We start from the raw sequence: 18,371 nt of genomic DNA, 5'->3' as shown, positions 1-18,371 counted from the left end.
TTGAAGGCCAGATTGAAATTTCCATCTGAATATTATTGAAGATGTCGAGCACCCACAGTGTATTATACAGACAGAGAACCTGGGAGGAACATGGTTGATCTTGAGCTTCATGTAGGAATCGGATCTTTTTAAAATTCAATCATTCGGGCACTTAAACTTTGTACATAGCAGATGGTTGATCCTGAGCTCCATGTAGGAATCGGATCTTTTTAAAATTCAATCATTCGGGCACTTAAACTTTGTACATAGCAGATGGTTGATCTTGAGCTCCATGTAGGAATCGGATCTTTTTAAAATTCAATCATTCGGGCACTTAAACTTTGTACATAGCAGATGGTTGATCTTGAGCTCCATGTAGGAATCGGATCTTTTTAAAATTCAATCATTCGGGCACTTAAACTTTGTACATAGCAGATGGTTGATCTTGAGCTCCATGTAGGAATCGGATCTTTTTAAAATTCAATCATTCGGGCACTTAAACTTTGTACATAGCAGATGGTTGATCCTGAGCTCCATGTAGGAATCGGATCTTTTTAAAATTCAATCATTCGGGCACTTAAACTTTGTACATAGCAGATGGTTGATCTTGAGCTCCATGTAGGAATCGGATCTTTTTAAAATTCAATCATTCGGGCACTTAAACTTTGTACATAGCAGATGGTTGATCCTGAGCTCCATGTAGGAATCGGATCTTTTTAAAATTCAATCATTCGGGCACTTAAACTTTGTACATAGCAGAAGAGATTTCAGAATGTGTTTTTGTGTTTGGCTTCCTATTCATTGAGGAAAATAGTCCACCTACAGTTTTAGCAAATAGACTCTTAATGTTTTGATTTTTATCCTGTTTTGTTTCTTCTCTATCTATCTGTGTTTAAAATACATCAACAATTTTTGATGGTGAATTGGTTTTTAGTTTTCATTGGGATGTATTTTTTCTGGTCCTCCAATGGGCCATTCGTTGTCAAATTACACCAACTTTGATTGGCAGGAGTGTGGCACCCAGAGCTGAAAAGAAGCAGATGCAAAGTTGGGGACTAATACTGTACTGTACTCAAAGAGTGCAAATTTAATAGACAGGATCAGTAGCAGGACAACAAAGAAAGAGGAAAGACCCATGGTTTAAACTGCAATTATTTCAATGTAAGAATTTTAACAGGTAGAGCAGAAGAGCTTAGGACGTGGATAGCTTACGAGATTGGGACACTATAGTCATGACAGAAACAAGACTGATAGAAGGGTAAGACTGTCATCTTAATATTCCATGATACAGATGCTACAGTACAATCTCTTCTTCTTTGGCTTGGCTTCGCGGACGAAGATTTATGGAGGGGGTAAAAAGTCCACGTCAGCTGCAGGCTCGTTTGTGGCTGACCAGTCCGATGCGGGACAGGCAGACACGATTGCAGCGGTTGCAAGGGAAAATTGGTGGGTTGGGTGTTGGGTTTTTCCTCCTTTGCCTTTTGTCAGTGAGGTGGGCTCTGCGGTCTTCTTCAAAGGAGGCTGCTGCCCGCCAAACTGTGAGGCGCCAAGATGCACGGTTTGAGGCGTTATCAGCCCACTGGCGGTGGTCAATGTGGCAGGCACCAAGAGATTTCTTTAGGCAGTCCTTGTACCTTTTCTTTGGTGCACCTCTGTCACGGTGGCCAGTGGAGAGCTCGCCATATAACACGATCTTGGGAAGGCGATGGTCCTCCATTCTGGAGACGTGACCCATCCAGCGCAGCTGGATCTTCAGCATCTGCAAGAAAGAGAGGAGGAGGTTGTCCTTTTGATGACAGAAGACATAACAATGACACAGAAAGGAAGCCCTTGCAGGATTGTTCAGTGATGCTATGTAGTTAAAACTTAGAAACAAGAAGGGAATCATCACTTTAATGAAGGTCTATTTTTGCTCCCTTCCCCAATAGTAAATTGGAGTTGGAGTAGCAGATATACAGGGAAACTGCAGAGAGCTGTAAGAAGAGTAGGGAAGTGAACTGTGAAATTTTAATTTCCCTAATACTGACTGGGACACCTATAGTACAAGGGGCTTGGACAGGATGGAACTTGATGTGCAAAAGAGTTTTGCACATTCCTGTAACCAGTGACAAGTGCTGGCTTTGCTAGCTACATTTCAATCATCTCTGCTTTGTTTCTGCTCAATGGTGTCATTATCTGTCTGAGAGGAACACCTGGCTTTTTTTTTAGCTGCATGTTTTATTACATTCCATTTCCATGGAAACCGAGCTCTGATCTTGACTGGCTTCAAATACAAATCCTTCTTCATTACTATTTGATCATTCTTTGGGATTTTAAGAAGTGCCTCCACCCAATCTCTTGGCGCAATGCTTCACAATCTGGGCATATTAATAGTGAAATCCAGGTGAAAACAAAACAAGAAGTCTTTTTACCACAGCTGTTATCTTTACCTGTTCACATTTCTTTGAAGCAAAACATGTTTTACTAGTTTTTTTCTGTATTTGATGTAACATGTTTGAAAAGAACCATTTGTTACAAGTCCAGAGGACCTCCTTGGTTCAGCATCATGCTGAAGAAGATTGAAAAGAGGGTTGGTGCGAGAACACAGCCTTGCTTCACGCCATTGTTAATGGGGAAGGGTTCGGAGAGCCCATTGCTGTATCTGACCCGACCTTGTTGGTTTTCGTGCAGTTGGATAATCATCAGGCACCTGCAAGCTCACACCAAGACACAAGAGAAACTTGTCCGTGAACTACTCTTTGCAGACGATGCCGCTTTAGTTGCCCATTCAGAGCCAGCTCTTTAGCGCTATACGTCCTGTTTTGCGGAAACAGCTGGGGCTGGGGCGGGGGCTGGGTGCTGGGGGCTGGGGGCTGGGGCTCCTGTTCGATTCATCGGAGACCTGAGTTCCAGATCCAAACCTCCAAATCAATGATGAAGTCTTCAATGCCTGAGGCCCTTCAGGACCCCCCTCTTGACCTCAGGAACCTCTCGAATCCTGGCTCCAATATCCGGTTCCCACGAGCCAGTCTCCAGCATCTCACAGCCCATGTGGATCCCTAGTGGCCCGCAGCCTGTGTGGGTCCTTCAGCCACTGAGCCCCTCGGTGGTTTGCTGTTGTGGACACCTTTCCTGTAGTGTCTCCTCTGTTTTTCCTTCTCAATTCAGGGTTCTTCTTCCTGTTTCTGGTGTCCTGCACCAGACTGCTGCATCCAAGACTCTACAATGCCTTGTGGCTGCTGCAAAGCACAGGCACTGCCATCTTGGGCAGAAACCCCCATGGTTGCAGGATTTTACTGATGAACACCACCGGCACCTTTAGGGGTCTGTTTCAAGCCTCTGTGAAGATGTTGGCACAAGGTCCGGGCAGTTGAATCTTTTGGAACGGCGCTGTGTCTTTACTCTCCACTCTCCTGAGCCTGCACAGCAGCAGCTCCGGCAGCACTGTCTCTCTGCCAAAATTGGGGCAGGAATTAACAAGTGAAACAAAAATGGCAGATGCTGAGAACCTGCACCAAAATCAGAAATTGTTCATCAGGTCTATGGTTGTTGGGTTGTCGTGGATGAGCCCTAAACTCCAACAGACTATCTTGACCATATTTGCTCTCATCCTTCCTCATCTTCAGTCTGTCATAATCCTGTAGAGGTGAGACTTGCCACACAGATGTCCCTGAAATGTCTTCCACCTTCCTGAATCATGGCTTCCCCTCCACCATAGTGAAAACAACTGACTGATTCTCACCTGTTTCCCACACCTCTCTACTTAACACCTTTCTTCATGAGCAGGAGAATAGAACTCCCTGGACCTTGCATTCCATTTCATTCAACAGATCATCCTTTACAAATTATTTTTCCCATCGGCATTCCCTGATCTGGTCTTTCATTCCCATCTCACCTGTTTTCTTCTCACAAATAGTCCTTGTGGTGCATTGAGGTAGCAGCAAGCAAGCAAGCACAAAACTCAAAAGACTGTATGACAGGCTTTATTCAGGTAAAAGTCTGAACACCAGTTCATGCCTTGGTAGCTCCCATGTGACTAACTCAGGAGGGGCCGGCTCAAGTCTATATTCGGATCGGCTGATTGACAGACAGCCAGGTGGAGTCAGCCCTTAACTGGTCTTCCTGCAGGTACAGAGATCGCCCCTGCAGTAGGCTGGTGGTTGTATCACCACATTAACCCCCTTAAAATTGTCCGGGAGCGTGGGGGAGGTTGTGTAAAATGGTGCTGGGTGATATTTACAACTTTATCTACAAGTTTAGATGGTCCGGTGGCCATCAAAGTCTCTGTAACCATCGCAGGGATGGCTCCTGGTCAAAGGTCGGTGAGGATGTAGTTGCGCTGGGTCGGGGCGGGTGTCGGTGTGGGCAGCGTGGTGTTTATTTGTATATTTGTTGCCGGGGGTTGGCCGGGTAGTTGTGGATCGGTAGGAGTGGGGTTTGCTAGAGGGGCAGAGTGAGTGGTTTGGCCCCCAGATCCTGGATGGGCCAAGGGTACCCATGGAGGGGAAGTTGGGCTGGGTAGTTGTGATGCTGGGGTGGTGGTGGTGCCCCTGCTAGTGCCAGATCCCTGGTCAAGGCTGTGACCTCATGGCCACTGGGGTACATGATGTTGGCGTGGAGGAGGAGCACCTGCTCAGCCAGCGGGTCGGCCTTGTGGGCCCGTATATGTTTGCGTAGGAGCACCAGACCCGGAGTAGTGAGCCAAGCAGGGAGTGAGATTCAAGTCGCCGATTTCCTGGGAAATGAGAAAAGGCACTTGTGAGGGGTTTAGTTTGTCGCCGCGCACAAGAGTGACCTAATGGTTTGGATTGCCTCGGAGTAGTTGACGGTCCACCCTTTGTAACTCAGGGCCAGGAGGACTGCCTTCCAGATCACCCCATTTTCGTGCTCCATCTGCCCGTTGCCCCTCAGGTTGTAACAAGTCATGTGACTAGTCGCAGTGCTTCGCACTACCTGGTGCTGGTGCAGCTCCTCACTCATGAAGCCGAACCCCCAATCACTATGGATGAATGCTGGCTATTCGAACATGGTGAAAATCTGCGTCAGGGCCCTGATAACTGTGGCTGTGGAGGTGTCCGAGCACAGGATGGCGAAGGGAAAACGGGAGTACTTGTCTATGACCATGAGGAAGTAGACATTCTTGTTCGTGGAAGGCAGGGGGCCCTTGAAGTTGATGCTAAGCCATTTGAAGGGCTGACTGGCCTTGACGATGTGGGCCTGTGGCGGGTGGAAGAAGAGCAGTTTGCACTCTGCTCAGACCCTGCATGACTTGGTCATGGTCCAGACTTCTTGTACGGTGAAGGGAAGGTTTCGAGACTTGATAAAATGGTACAGGCGTGTGACGCCTGGGTGACAAAGGGAGTCATGTAGTGCCTGCAGTTGGTCGGCCTGCACCACCGCGCAGGTCTGGGACAGAGCGTCAGGGGAGTCGTTGAACTTCCCTGGTCTGTACTGTATGTCATAGCTGAATGTGGCCAGCTCGACTCTCCTAGGCTGGTGGTCGTATCACCACAGTCCTTTCAAGGGTAGCTTCTTCTAATCCAGTGAATTGCATTTGGGGTGCAGTGTGACCTCTTTTACATTGAATAAACCAAACCTAAGTTGGATGATTATTACTTCATGGACATTTCTTTCCTGACTACAGATGTGACCCTGAGTTTTAAATTGCCTACAATCTTAATTCCTCATCAATCCTCCCATTCTTGTATGTAACTATTACAAATGAGGCCTAATGCATGCAGGAGGAATAACACATACTCATCCATCTGGGCAGGTCTCAGTCTTCCACATTCAATATCAAATTCTCCAACATCTACAACAACTGCCTATTTCTGCTTGTGCCATTTTGGTTTAGTTTTTATCTCTCTTTTCATAAAGTCTGACCTGCTGACCCCACAGCCTTGCAGTTAACAATGCATGATGTAAAAATATATAATGGATTGCCACCTTAAGACGCTCGGTCTCACCCTGTAACATTTTGTACTATTAATTTCTCCTCCAGCTTCTCTGTAACTGAAAACTAACTTGTTTTCTCTCTTTTCTAGTTCTTCCAAAGGGTCTTAGACCTGAACCATTAACACTTTCTCTTTTGACAGGATGCTGCCTAACTTGTCAAATGCTTGTTGAGGTGAGTGGGCACTTTTCAAAAATGGTTCTCAACCTTTTTTTATACTCACATACCACCTTCAATAATCCCGTACTAACCACAGAGTACCTCTGGCTTCCTATGCATTAGGTGCTATGTGGTTAGTACGGGATTACTTAAAAAGTGGTATGTGAGTTGAATAATAAGGTTGAGACCACTGCTTTACAAAGAGTTTTGAGGCTTTCATTCCCATCCTTCTCTTTTCTGAGTGTTCATTAGCTAAGGATGCCTGTAAGTTGGTGAGAGTGTTAGATTTTTTTCAAGGAGGGGTTGAGAACATTTCCTCTATTCCACTGCACATTTGCCATGACAGGGCTTCGGTAGCATGCTTGTTTCATGAGTCTAGTGTTTTGAAAGCAAGTGATGTGCTAGTCCATTGGAGCTAACTGAGATTCATTTGAGTATTGGTTCAATTGCTGTTGACTTGGGTGAGAATACTGCTGTTATTTTACTTTTCCTGCCTGGGTATTTGGGGGACATCATGGAGACCACATTGTAGGCATCTTTCCAGAACTTGGAGGTGACTGCAGGAGTTTGTTAATATCTGCAGCATTTAGGAGTGTGGTGATTTCTGCTGTCCAGTGGGGAATGACCCTAATGGTGGGGTTACTATTTTCATCTTTCAGACTTTTTTTGTTCTTCAAATGACCAGACTTATGATATACTGATTTTTGATTTACTGGAACCAAAGGTGCATTACATCTTTGATGTTACCTTCATTGAAAAGTGCATTCTAAAACATGGAAGGTAGCCCATAATTTCCAGGGTTTTGAGGGCATTTATTGTTGGGGTGAGGTGTGGTGCAGGAGGCGAGGTTGGCAGAGAGGCCTGTTCTACAGATGTCTAGTGTAAGGCCTATTTTCTCATCTGCTTGAGTGTACGAGTGATACTGACTTGGAATTCAGCCTTTATGTGTGTCTACACAAATACTATCTGTAAACTACAGCTTGCTGACTGAAATTGGAATGATCTTGATTATGGAATGAAGGTGGCAAAGACTGATCTGTTTTCCAGTCTTCTTAGAGTCTAAATACAACATTAGAAAGATAATAATTGGGGGGCGTGGCAAGATGGCGTAAGGAACAGACGTGCCTTCCAGTCCTCTCCTGACTCTAACTTATTGTTTTGTCTTTAAGTGCCCGTTAAAACTTTTTAAAAAAGTTTATAAATAGTATGAGGTGTTGAATTAATACCTAATGGTACATTTGTTAAAAAAAAGTAAAAGGAAACATCAACAGATTGTTAAAAAATTATATTTTCCGAAATTATCTGAGCCTGCTTGTTTACAAAAAGCCACGACTCAGCGTGAAATGGATCCAGGAAAACAAGCGAAGAATTCGGCCTTGGAGCTCCGTTCTGATTCCGTAAGTCTTTCTGAAGGTCGTTTTCAGCTGCCTTTAGAACAAAGGGCTGGCCAGATGCCAGTATTTCAAACAATGTCTACTAAGACTTTGACTGCTGAATTAGCTGGGGCGCCACCAGTTGGAGAGTTAAAGAGTTGTTATTTGACTGCTATACCACCAGTTATAACAGCTCTTCCAGATACTGACGTAACGAAGCTTTTAAAGGAGGTTTGGATCAAAGATAACCCTGATCATCAGCCTCCTGAAACTTCTGGGGGGTCTGTGGCAGGGGCTCTTACATGGAGTCAAACTGCAAGAAAAGCTACTAAATTAAAAGAAGGGATAGAAGGTCCTCTGATTCCACAAGAACAGCAGGATCCCACTATGTCTGGATCAACTGATGTTGATATACTTTTCAAGAGTTTTGAACATAAGATATGTTCTTCAATGATGCATTTAGGTGATTCTATGAATAATCTTACTTCTAAGATTAATGCATTGGTGGATGTCAATACTCAACAGATGGCTGATTATGGAGCTTTTAAAGTTGAAACTATTGAAAGACTTGAGATGTGTGATCAAGGATTATCTGATGTACAAGATCAATTGCAAGATGTGAATAAAACAATTGAAACGTTATAGATTCAGAATAAAAATTTAGCAAAAAAGGTTGATTATTTGGAGAACCAATCCAGACGGAATAATGTGAAAATTGTCGGCTTGCCAGAAGGCATAGAAGGGCCAGATCCAAGAAAATTTTTCACTGAATGGATTCCACAAGTGTTGGGACAAGTTTTCTGAAGGTTTAATATTGGAACAGGCTCATAGAGCTTTGAGAAGGAGACCTTTTTCAGGACAGAATCCAAGACCTGTTCTGGTTCGCTGTTTAAATTACTGTGATAGAGAGACTATTTTACGTATGGCTATTAGAAATGCACAGCAAAACAAATCTCCTTTGATGGTTCAGAGTAATCGTGTTTTCTTCTATCCGGATTTGAGTCAGGAAATTATGTTTCAATGACGTGAATTTAATTCTGTGAAAGAATTATTGTGGAAAAAAGGATATAAGGCAACATTTAGATACCCTGTGGAACTGAAGATTTTTCAGGATGGATATCAACCAAAGTTCTTTGATAATCCTAAAGAAGCTATGGATTTTGATCAGTCTTTACCAATTACGCAATTCCAGGAACGACATAGTCCTCCACGGTCTCCAAAGAGGGCAGAGCTGCAAGAAGGGAATTTGATTTATGGAAGAAATGGAAGAAACGGTGGTCGCAATGGCACAGGAAACTCATTTAATAGATAAGGAACATTTGAAACTCAAACGTGAATGGGTTGGGCACGTTTTTTATTCTTCGTTTAATTCTAAGGCAAAAGGTGTGGCAATTTTGGTACATAAGAATCTACCATTTTAGTTACAGAGTGAAGAGAAAAATGGTGGAAGATAATTAAAATTAAATTGTACAATCTTTAATGAGGCATGGACTTTGCTTGATGTTTATGCTCCTAATGTTGAGGATACAGCTTTTGTTGTGGATATGTCTTTATTACTTGGACAATCGAACTCTAATGTGATGTTGGGGGAGATTTGAATGTGGTGTTGGAGCCTTTATTGGATAAGTACTCAAGAGTAATTAAGAAGTCTATGATGGCAATCCAAGTGATTAATATGATGGCAGATTTGAATTTAATTGATATTTGGCGAAGAGTTAATCCTACAGAAAAAGATTTTTCTTTTTATTCCTTGCGACATAATTCTTTTTCTAGAATTAATTATTTTTTAATATCAGCACATTTGCAGGATAGGGTTACATCTGTGGAGTATAAGGCTAGATTGGTTTTGGATCATTCATTATTATTATTAGAATATTTGAGTTCACAAGATGTTCAGAAAGTTTCAAGATGGAGATTTAATACTATGCTATTACGACGCGAATTTAATTCTGTGAAAGAACGGTTGTGGAAAAAAAGACATAGGGCAACATTCAGGTATTCTGCGGTACTGAAGATTTTTTAGGATGGAAATTAGCCAAAATTCTTTGACAATCCTAAAGAGGTTATGGACTTTGCTCAGTCTCTACCAATCATGCAGTTTCAGGAACGATGTAGTCCTTTAAGGTCTCCAAAGAGAGTAGAGATGTAAGGTGGGATCCAGATTTTTAAAAGAAATGGAAGCAATGGTGATCGAAGTGGTAACGTTGATTTAAAAAAATAAATCTTTTATCTTTTTTTGAAAAGAGTTTAAATAGTTTAAATAATGATGATAGTTTAATGAAATGGGAGTTGGGAGAGGGAACTGGGTGGGCACTAGTTTCCAGAAGTCATCAGCTACCTGTGAGTTATCTCACACCCAATATTTTGGGGGAGTTACCGCTTTGGGCGGTTTAAACAGGAGGAGGTAGTTGTGACCTCCAACCTGTTTTTTTTTTCTTTTTAATTTTTGGGTTAAGAAGTGAAGGTTTTTTTTTAATTTTTTTTTAAACTCTTTTTGTTTTGATTTTAATTGAGAGGGAATTAGGAGGTTTTTTTCTCTCCTTTTTTTTCTCTTTTTTTGGGGGGGATTTTTTCTCTTTTTTCTTTCTTTTTTAAGAGGATGATGTCACAGAAGATAATAAGTCAAAAATTGAGGATGTTGAATTAGATGAAGAGGAAGATGAGGGGAAAGGTGATAAGAAGAGAAAGAAGAAAATTAAGTACAAATACATTGAGGGAGAAGAGTTTAATAAAATTAAGTTAATTTCGATAGAGAATTTTGAAGATGTTATAAATGAAGAATATGGAGAATTTTATAAGAGTTTGAACATTTTTTCTTTTTTTTATATAAGGGGAGGGGAAGGGAATAAAAAGTTTATTTGATTGTTTTTCTAAGGGATGTTTTTGTTCTCTCGATGAATTATAAAGGAAACTTGGTATTAATGGAAATTCTGTATTTATGTATTATTAATTATGATTTTTTGTATAACAGATATGTGGTTGATATATGATTTTAATATTTGAACTTAGTTTTAAAGTGGATTTCATTTGTTAAATACATGTATTATGTTTGATTTAAATATATGTTTAAGGGTATTATTTTAGTATTGATATTTTTTTTGTTAGTAATTTTTTTGTTGTTAAGTTTTATCTTTTTTTTGTAAGTGGGGTTTTTTAAATTTTATTTACAACATTGTTAATTAATTCTTCACTCTTTATTTTGGGGGGAGGGTTGGACTAATTTTAAATTAGATGATTAATGTTGTGTTATAATTATTGGGGGGGTTAATTTGTGTAGTTTAATGATGTAGTATTCTAATTTTTATTATCTTATTTTTTATTATTTCTTTAAATGTAATTTTTATTTTATTCATGTCATAAAATTTTAAATAAAGTTTAAAAAAAAAGAAAGATAATAATTAATGAACTCTGTTCTTAAAGTGGCTTAAGTAAGAAATGTTTGTTTGAAGGCATAGAGGCAGCAACTGTTAAATACATTTTAAAAATTAATAAATTAATTTTAAATTTATTAATTTAACTAAATTAACAAAGGATAGAATTGTTAGCATAGTTGTTAATGCAGCACTGTAGCAGTACCAGCGACCCTTCAAAATGTACTGGGTTGTAGGTCGACTGGGTATATCTGTGGAGGCACCAACTTCTCCTGTAACAGATCCCCATAACTGTCAGGCAGAAGTGACACTGTGTCAGATTTGGATTGCCCTCCTACCTGTCTCATAACTGGGAGCCTCATCACCACGCTCAACACCGCACTGGAGTCAGGCTAACTTTGGAAGTCCCTGACCATCTTCCACAGTTCCAACTACCCAGTTGCTCTGCTAGACACTACACATTGCTCATTCCTCCTCCACATCCATAACCTTGCCGGGCTTCCAAGTGTTCCACCAAAACTCCTCCACTGCTTACTATCCTGCCTCATCTCCCAACAAACCACACCCCCCCCTCCCGGGGCATCAATGTCATATCCCATCACTTTCATCTACTTCTTTCAACCCTCAAAACCTCTTCTCTTCCCACTACAAAACCTTCCTCGCTCTCCAAACCTTCTTCTGACCCTACACTTGACCCCAGCTCCAACCCTCTATCACATTTTCACCATTCATTTGGACCTCCTCCTCTCTGATCCTGAATGGCCTGCCCCCTCAATTTTCTATGTCTGCACCTGGATCTTAGTGCATTCCTTGCTCTCCATGATACTGAGTTCGTTTGCTGCCTTATTTTTTTTCTGACAAGGAAGCCTATTCCCTACTGATTACCCTTTTTATCTGTCTCCAGCACCCTCCTCCTCTTGGACAGCACCCTCCTCCTCTTGGACAGCACCCTCCTCCTCTTGGACAACCTCCCCCCCCTCATAGTTCCGGAGCCTAACTTTTTCCATGTTTCATTCTTTATCTTTGTTTAGATCTTGTTCCCATTTTTGTTTGGGTTTACATCATGTTTCCTCATTCTCTTTCTCTTGCAGTTTGATGTACATATTTGTTATAAATCTTTTAATTATCATTGTGTCTGTAATCACATATTTTTTAATTTTTTTATTCTTCACTCTATGAACCATACTGACCAAGATACACACCAACATTTCCCTCTTGAGTATACACAGTGTCATTTTCTCTCCTTTTCCCCCCTCCCTTCCCTCCCTCCTTCACCCCCCTCCCCACTCACTCAACGTTCAACATATACAATACATCAAACCCATTAAATAATGTCATCACACAATGAAAATAAACAAGAAATTTGTGTCATCTACTTTTACATATTGGGTCAGTTCATTTCGTCTTCTTCTCCTTCTGTCATTTTAGGCAGTGGAGGTCCGCGGTAGGACTTCTCTGTTATGTTCCATGTATGGTTCCCAAATTTGTTCGAATACTGTGAATAAATTATATGTTATTTTTTCCAATGGAATACATTTATTCATTTCTATGTACCATTGCTGTATTATCAGGCTATCTTCTAATTTCCAGGTTGACATAATACATTTTTTTGCTACAGCTAAGGCTATCATAATAAACCTTTTTTGTGCTCCATCCAAATAGAGTCCAAGTTCTTTACTTCTTATGTTACTTAGCAGAAAGATCTCTGGATTTTTTGGTATGTTGCTTTTTGTGATTTTATTTAATACCTGGTTTAGATTTTTCCAAAACTTTTCCACTTTCTCACATGCCCAAATTGCATGTACTGTTGTTCCCGTTTCCTTCTTACAGCAAAAACATCTGTCCGATACTGTTGGGTCCCTTTTATTTAACTTTTAGGGTGTGGTGTATAGCCTGTGTAACCAATTATATTGTATCATGCGTAACCTCGTCTTTATTGTATTTCTCATAGTTCCGGAGCCTAACTTTTTCCATGTTTCATTCTTTATCTTTGTTTAGATCTTGTTCCCATTTTTGTTTGGGTTTACATCATGTTTCCTCATTCTCTTTCTCTTGCAGTTTGATGTACATAAATCTTTTAATTATCATTGTGTCTGTAATCACATATTCAAAATTGCTTCCTTCTGGTAACCTCAGCCTGTTTTCCAATTTGTCCTTCAAGTAGGTTTTCAGTTGGTGGTATGCAAACATTGTACCGTGAGTTGTACCATATTTGAACTTCATTCGTTCAAAAGATAATAATTTATTTCCCGAAAAACAATTTTCTATTCTTTTGATCCCTTTTCTCTCCCATTCTCTAAAGCACACATGTCAAACTCAGGCCCGCGAGCCAAAGACCCAGGTGCATCAGAGTAAATCACAGTGTAGCAAGTTAAGTTTGGATTAATATTTTCTTTGGTTAACTTTGGACTGTTCATAGTTGAAAGATTGGATTTTCATTGAAGCAAGTTGTTTTTCTTTTGACTTGTTGGCTTGTGAAAAAAAATACATTTAAAAGGAGCTTAAAGGCTATAGAGAAATATTATTTATTGAATATTTTATTTCTCATTTGTTAATGCTTCTTCTGGAAAGAGTTTAACCAAAACTATTATTAAACATTTATTTTAAAATAAGAAAAAGTTTAACATTACATATGTTGAAAGAAGAGAAAACATGCAGATGTTGTTGAAAATTTTCAATAAATATTTAGTTTGGCCCACGACTTAGTCCAAGTTTTTAATTTTGGCCCTCTGTGAATTTGAGTTTGACACCCCTGTTCTAGAGCAAATAAGCATCTACCAAAGAGTAATTTGGCAAACTTAAGTAAATACACCAGAAGTTTTGTTTTAGTAAGTCACAATGAAATTATGGTTTATAAGAAACAATCCAAATATCTTGATAAAAATAATTTTGTGTTTGATACAACAGGTTTTATTTTGTGTAAAATATTGTAGCAGTTCCCAACACCAACAGCAAACTTGTCTGTCTACTCAGCTAATATCAGGAACCTATTGACCTAAGGTATTGTCGAGAAGCTATTAAAACTATCTAGCAGATAATACTTTAAGACAAAACATGACTCACAAATATGCAATTAAAAATAAACAGTCATTATGTGATGGAGAAATGTGTAGTTAGATTTCAATTACCACCAGCAAAAATAGAGAAAGATTTACATTCACCCATGCAAAATCCCCTGGTTTCTCCCTCCTTCCTTTCTTAAAAAGTCGTGTCACATTATCTATATAGCCCCTTTTGCACAGAGCTTGAAAGCCGGATATTGTCTGCCTTTGAACTCTATGCAAAAAAAAAAAATCGAAGGCCGATTTGGGGGGGGGGGGGGGGGATGGGTCCAAACTGACCAGTCTTTGATTCGCCAAGGGGGGATACTGCCAGTGGTGGAGCATAGCACTCTGTGACCAATCTAAAATGGTTGGGTCGAAATGGAAAGGGCTGATGATGTCATGATGACGTCTTCGGCCCATGACAAAAGTGCGGGAAATTCAAAATGGTGTTTCTGATCGTACCAAGATGCTCTTCTAATCATTGTGATATCACTTAATAATTTTAATTATGATGCTCAGCAGCTTGGATTGAGTTCTAATTCAGCGCAGAATGTACAAGGCTATCAAACGCATCTGTTGTTCCACCACCACTTTGAGTGTGCAGCAGTGATACTTCCGGGAGCAAATGTTTTACGTCACAGTTCTTTTGCTTCAGGAAGCCAGTTTACAGTGTGAAATATCTCACGGAGCCAGCTTTTTTGAGCTCAGTGTGAACATGCAAGCTGACATCCCAAAACATGTCATGTTGTGACAGATTATATCATATTTTATATTGTATATAGATACGTTTTTGAAGGAGATAGATTGTGGGGGTAGTGTAGGTCACAAACACTTCATGATACACATCTCATTTAAAATGCAAGAGCTTTGCTCAAACCAGACACTCCGGGCCCAGGGCCTTTGTAGAGACAATGAAAACTGCTTTGCTAGAAGTTTTCGTAAGGAGGTGCAAATAGAACAACCCAAGCTCAAGAGACTTCACAAGTAGGTGTTAATTGAACATGCTGTGGAGTAATGGATTATTGTTTTGAAGCAACAGATGAACGGCTCAGAAGTTTGGCTTCGGTGCTTCAATCTGTCTGGTTGCAGTTTGCTGTTCTAAGAAGGTCATGTGGTTTTGCAAGCACAGAGAGAGAGAGAGAGAGAGTGAGAGAGTGAGAGAGTGAGAGAGAGAGAGAGAGAGAGAGAGAGAGAGAGAAAACTGGTTTCTGCAGTCATGGCAAGCTGGCAGCTTGTTGAAACCCCATTTTGAAGACGAGTTCTGAGTTCAGCCCTTGTGGTCCTTACAAGAGGAAATGGCTGGCTAGAGTGGTTCATCTGAAATAAGGGAAACACGAGGAACTCTGTGGTGACCTGCAGAAGAAGAGGTTATCAATTGGAAAACCCTGATGGGGCAAGTTTCTTTGTCAAGACACTGAAAAGGCTAATCGGAGAGAATCAGTTTGTGTGTGTCCAACGAACAACAAATCTCTCTCTGAAACCAGCAAAAACCTTCCTGAGTGGTAACCAATTACTTTTAAGCACCAGAGCTTGGTGAAAATTCATAAATGTTAAATTCTGTGCACAGTATAAGAACTGCCTGATACTGGTGAACTTGGAGAAGTGAGATTAGAATGTGAATCAAAGAACTTTTCTGAACTTATACACATTTCATAACACATGCGGTTAAAATTAGAAGGGGGCTGTTAGGTTAAGTTAACTTAATAAGTTGAAGTTTGATCCTGTTTTTATGTTTAAAGAAAATTAAAAATTACTTTTGTTTAAGTAACCATTTGTCTTGGTGAATTTCTATTACTGCTGGGTTTTGGGGTCCTTTGGGCCCATAACAATGTCTACGGAAATACTGCAGCTTTGCAGTCTAAAAAGGCTGCAAAGGTATTGTTGGAGAGAGTGGCATACTCTAACAGCATCTGATTTGAATGTATTAGCTTTTACCTCTCTTATGGCGAGGTGGGCAGTGTTGCTCAGATGGAAGGACGTTCCGCCTATTCTTGCCCAATGGCTAGGTGAAGTCATGTCATGTTTAAATTTAGAGACGATTAGATGCTCAATTTCTGATTTGAATTTAAAATTTCAAACACTGTGGGGATCTTTTATGAATTGAAATGAATTCAGAAGTGTTGACTAGTAAGGTAACTTTGATTGGGAATTCTTTTTTTCTCTCCTTGCCAAGCTGCTTCATTTTTGGTAGTGGGTTTAGATTTTTTAATGATAAAATGTTACTGTAATATAATTTGTTTAATTGAGAATGCAGGGTACCTAGGATGAACTGGTATGATCCAAGTGTAATGTATTATTTTTTGACTTTTGTTGGGTATAGCCTGCCCTCTGTTGGACATCATGTCATGATGTTACCCTTCCAAATATATAACCCTGTGTGTCAGTAGCCATGTTAGTCAAATAGAAGTAAAGGATGAGAAAGCATCAGGTCTCTGAATCTTAATTGTGTGAGTACATACACAACAGTGGTGACGAGAAATGAAACAAACCCTACAAATACTCCATGAACCAACCATGAGAAGGAAAACAACAGGTAGAAAACGACTACCTAACAACCCCAATAAATTCCTGACAAAAGATCAAGGTGAAAGCGCGCCAAGATGGTGGAGGGAAAGTTCAGGGAATTCAACGAAGTAGAAGAAAGTTAGGATAACTACGTACAACAGTTTAACCATTACTGCGTCACCCACAATATTGTGGAAGGTCCAATAAACTGCAAACATGCCCTCTTCCTCAGTATAATGACAGGAAAACATTCGACCTCCTTAAGACCTTGCTGGCCCCGGAGGATCCAGGGATGAAGACATTCAATGAATTATGCACAGCTCTAAGGAACCATTTAAGCCCCAATCCACCAGTTATGGCAGAAAGGCAACAACTATTTGAAAGGAGACAAGGACAAGGACAAGGAGAAAAAGTAAGTGAATGCCTGGCATCTTTGCGCAAACTGGTGAAACACTGTCATTTTGAGCCGTTTCTAAATCAGGCTCTGCAAGACGGATTAAAGATGGGACTGGCAAATCGCTAAGCAAGGCAAAAATTATTAGCAATGGATGAAGACGTTACATTACAAATTGCATACAGAGCTATCTGCAGCTCTGAAATGGCAGATAAAAACTTGGATGTGGGTCAACCAGACCTACTGGTCAAGAGTTCTTCCCACCAACAATGCTTCCATTGTGGGAAATACAACCACCGACTAGAAAACTGTTTCTTCAATAATTCTAAATGCAGCCATTGCATATCAAAGGTAAATGTCTGCTTCTAAAGCACAGGTGGCCTGCAAATAAGCAGGCAGCTAAAGTCAAAACAATTGCAGAGAGAGAGAAAGGCAACCTAGCAATGATGATGATGAAGCCCAACGGCTGACCTTCAAGCTCCTGAAATTTAAGCTCCTGAGATATTACACATCCGAGGAATAAACGGAGGAAACACAGCAATCTAAGATGGAGTTAGACACAGGGGCAGAGGTGTCCCTAATGCCGTTACATTTAAAGGAATACTTGCTACCAAGCCTCCCGGTAAAAACAACTGAAATAATTCTAAGAACTGTTACAGGAGACAGAATCAAAGTGTTTGGAAAAAGTACGGTCCAAGTACAATACAAACAGCAGCAACCAAAAACACTCTCTCTCTATATTGTAGATACCCAGGGACCAGCACTTTTTGGAAGAAACTGGCTACAACACATTCCCCTAGACTGGATGGAAATCGGTTCAATATTAAATGTAAACCACACGGATACCTCCCAGCCAGAACTCGACCAAATCCTCAACAACCATGCAGTGGTTTTCCAACAAGATGTTCAAAATTATTCAAGCCAAACTGCAATTAAAAGATAATGCATAACCAAATTTCTTCAAAGCCAGAACAGTCCCTTCTGTCAGGAACAGAAGCCATTTGCAAGGCCCCATACCCAACCAACAAATTGGAATTACAGTCCTTCCTAAGACTTATTAATCACTACCGAAAGCATAACCCTAATATATCTACACTATGCATCCAGCTGAACCAATTACTCAAGAAAGATCAAACATGGTACAGGTACACAATCCTTTATCTGGACATCTAAAATCCAGAAAGTTCCAAAATCCAGCAAGTGGGGACCAGCGGATGGGGGATGCGGCCGAGGGACCAACGGTCAGGAGAAGGGAGAGACAGCTGGGCGGCTGAGGGATCGGCAGTCGGGGGAGACGGCCGGGCAGCTGAGGGACCGGCGGTCGGGGGAGACGGCCGGGCGGCTGAGGGACCAGCGGCCGGGGGAGACGGATGGGCGGCCAGTGATCGGGAGAGCTGGCCGGGAGGCTGAGGGACCAGCGGTTGAGGGAGACGGCCAAGAAACTGTGGTTGGGGAAGGCAGCCAGGTAGCCGAGGGACCGCGGTTGGGGGAGACAGCCGGGTGACTGGAAGGGGGTGGGGGTGGATACGGCAGCACAATTCGGGTGGGCTTTCTGAAATCCGGTAAAATCCGAAATTTGGAACACACTGTCCCCCCAATGGTTCCTGATAAAGG

General features: G+C 41.1%; 1 long non-coding RNA gene across 5 annotated transcripts in view; it reads right to left on the bottom strand.

The window, feature by feature from the left end:
* Positions 1 to 11,930: 11,930 nt before the first annotated feature.
* LOC138755160 (uncharacterized) overlaps positions 11,931 to 18,371 on the bottom strand; it is a 37,860-nt gene continuing 31,419 nt past the window's right edge. Inside the window, exon 6 of one of the 5 annotated variants that reach the window (XR_011352074.1) lies at positions 11,931 to 12,309. This is a non-coding gene — a long non-coding RNA (uncharacterized lncRNA). The remainder of the gene's footprint in view (positions 12,310 to 18,371) is intronic. The other 4 variants (XR_011352073.1, XR_011352075.1, XR_011352072.1 and 1 more) reach the window with 4 other exon arrangements.

Source organism: Narcine bancroftii, chromosome 2 (genome assembly GCF_036971445.1).
Source record: "Narcine bancroftii isolate sNarBan1 chromosome 2, sNarBan1.hap1, whole genome shotgun sequence".
Lineage (NCBI taxonomy): Eukaryota > Metazoa > Chordata > Chondrichthyes > Torpediniformes > Narcinidae > Narcine > Narcine bancroftii.
Note: the sequence above shows the minus strand (reverse complement) of the source record. Positions and strands in the feature narration are given on the sequence as shown.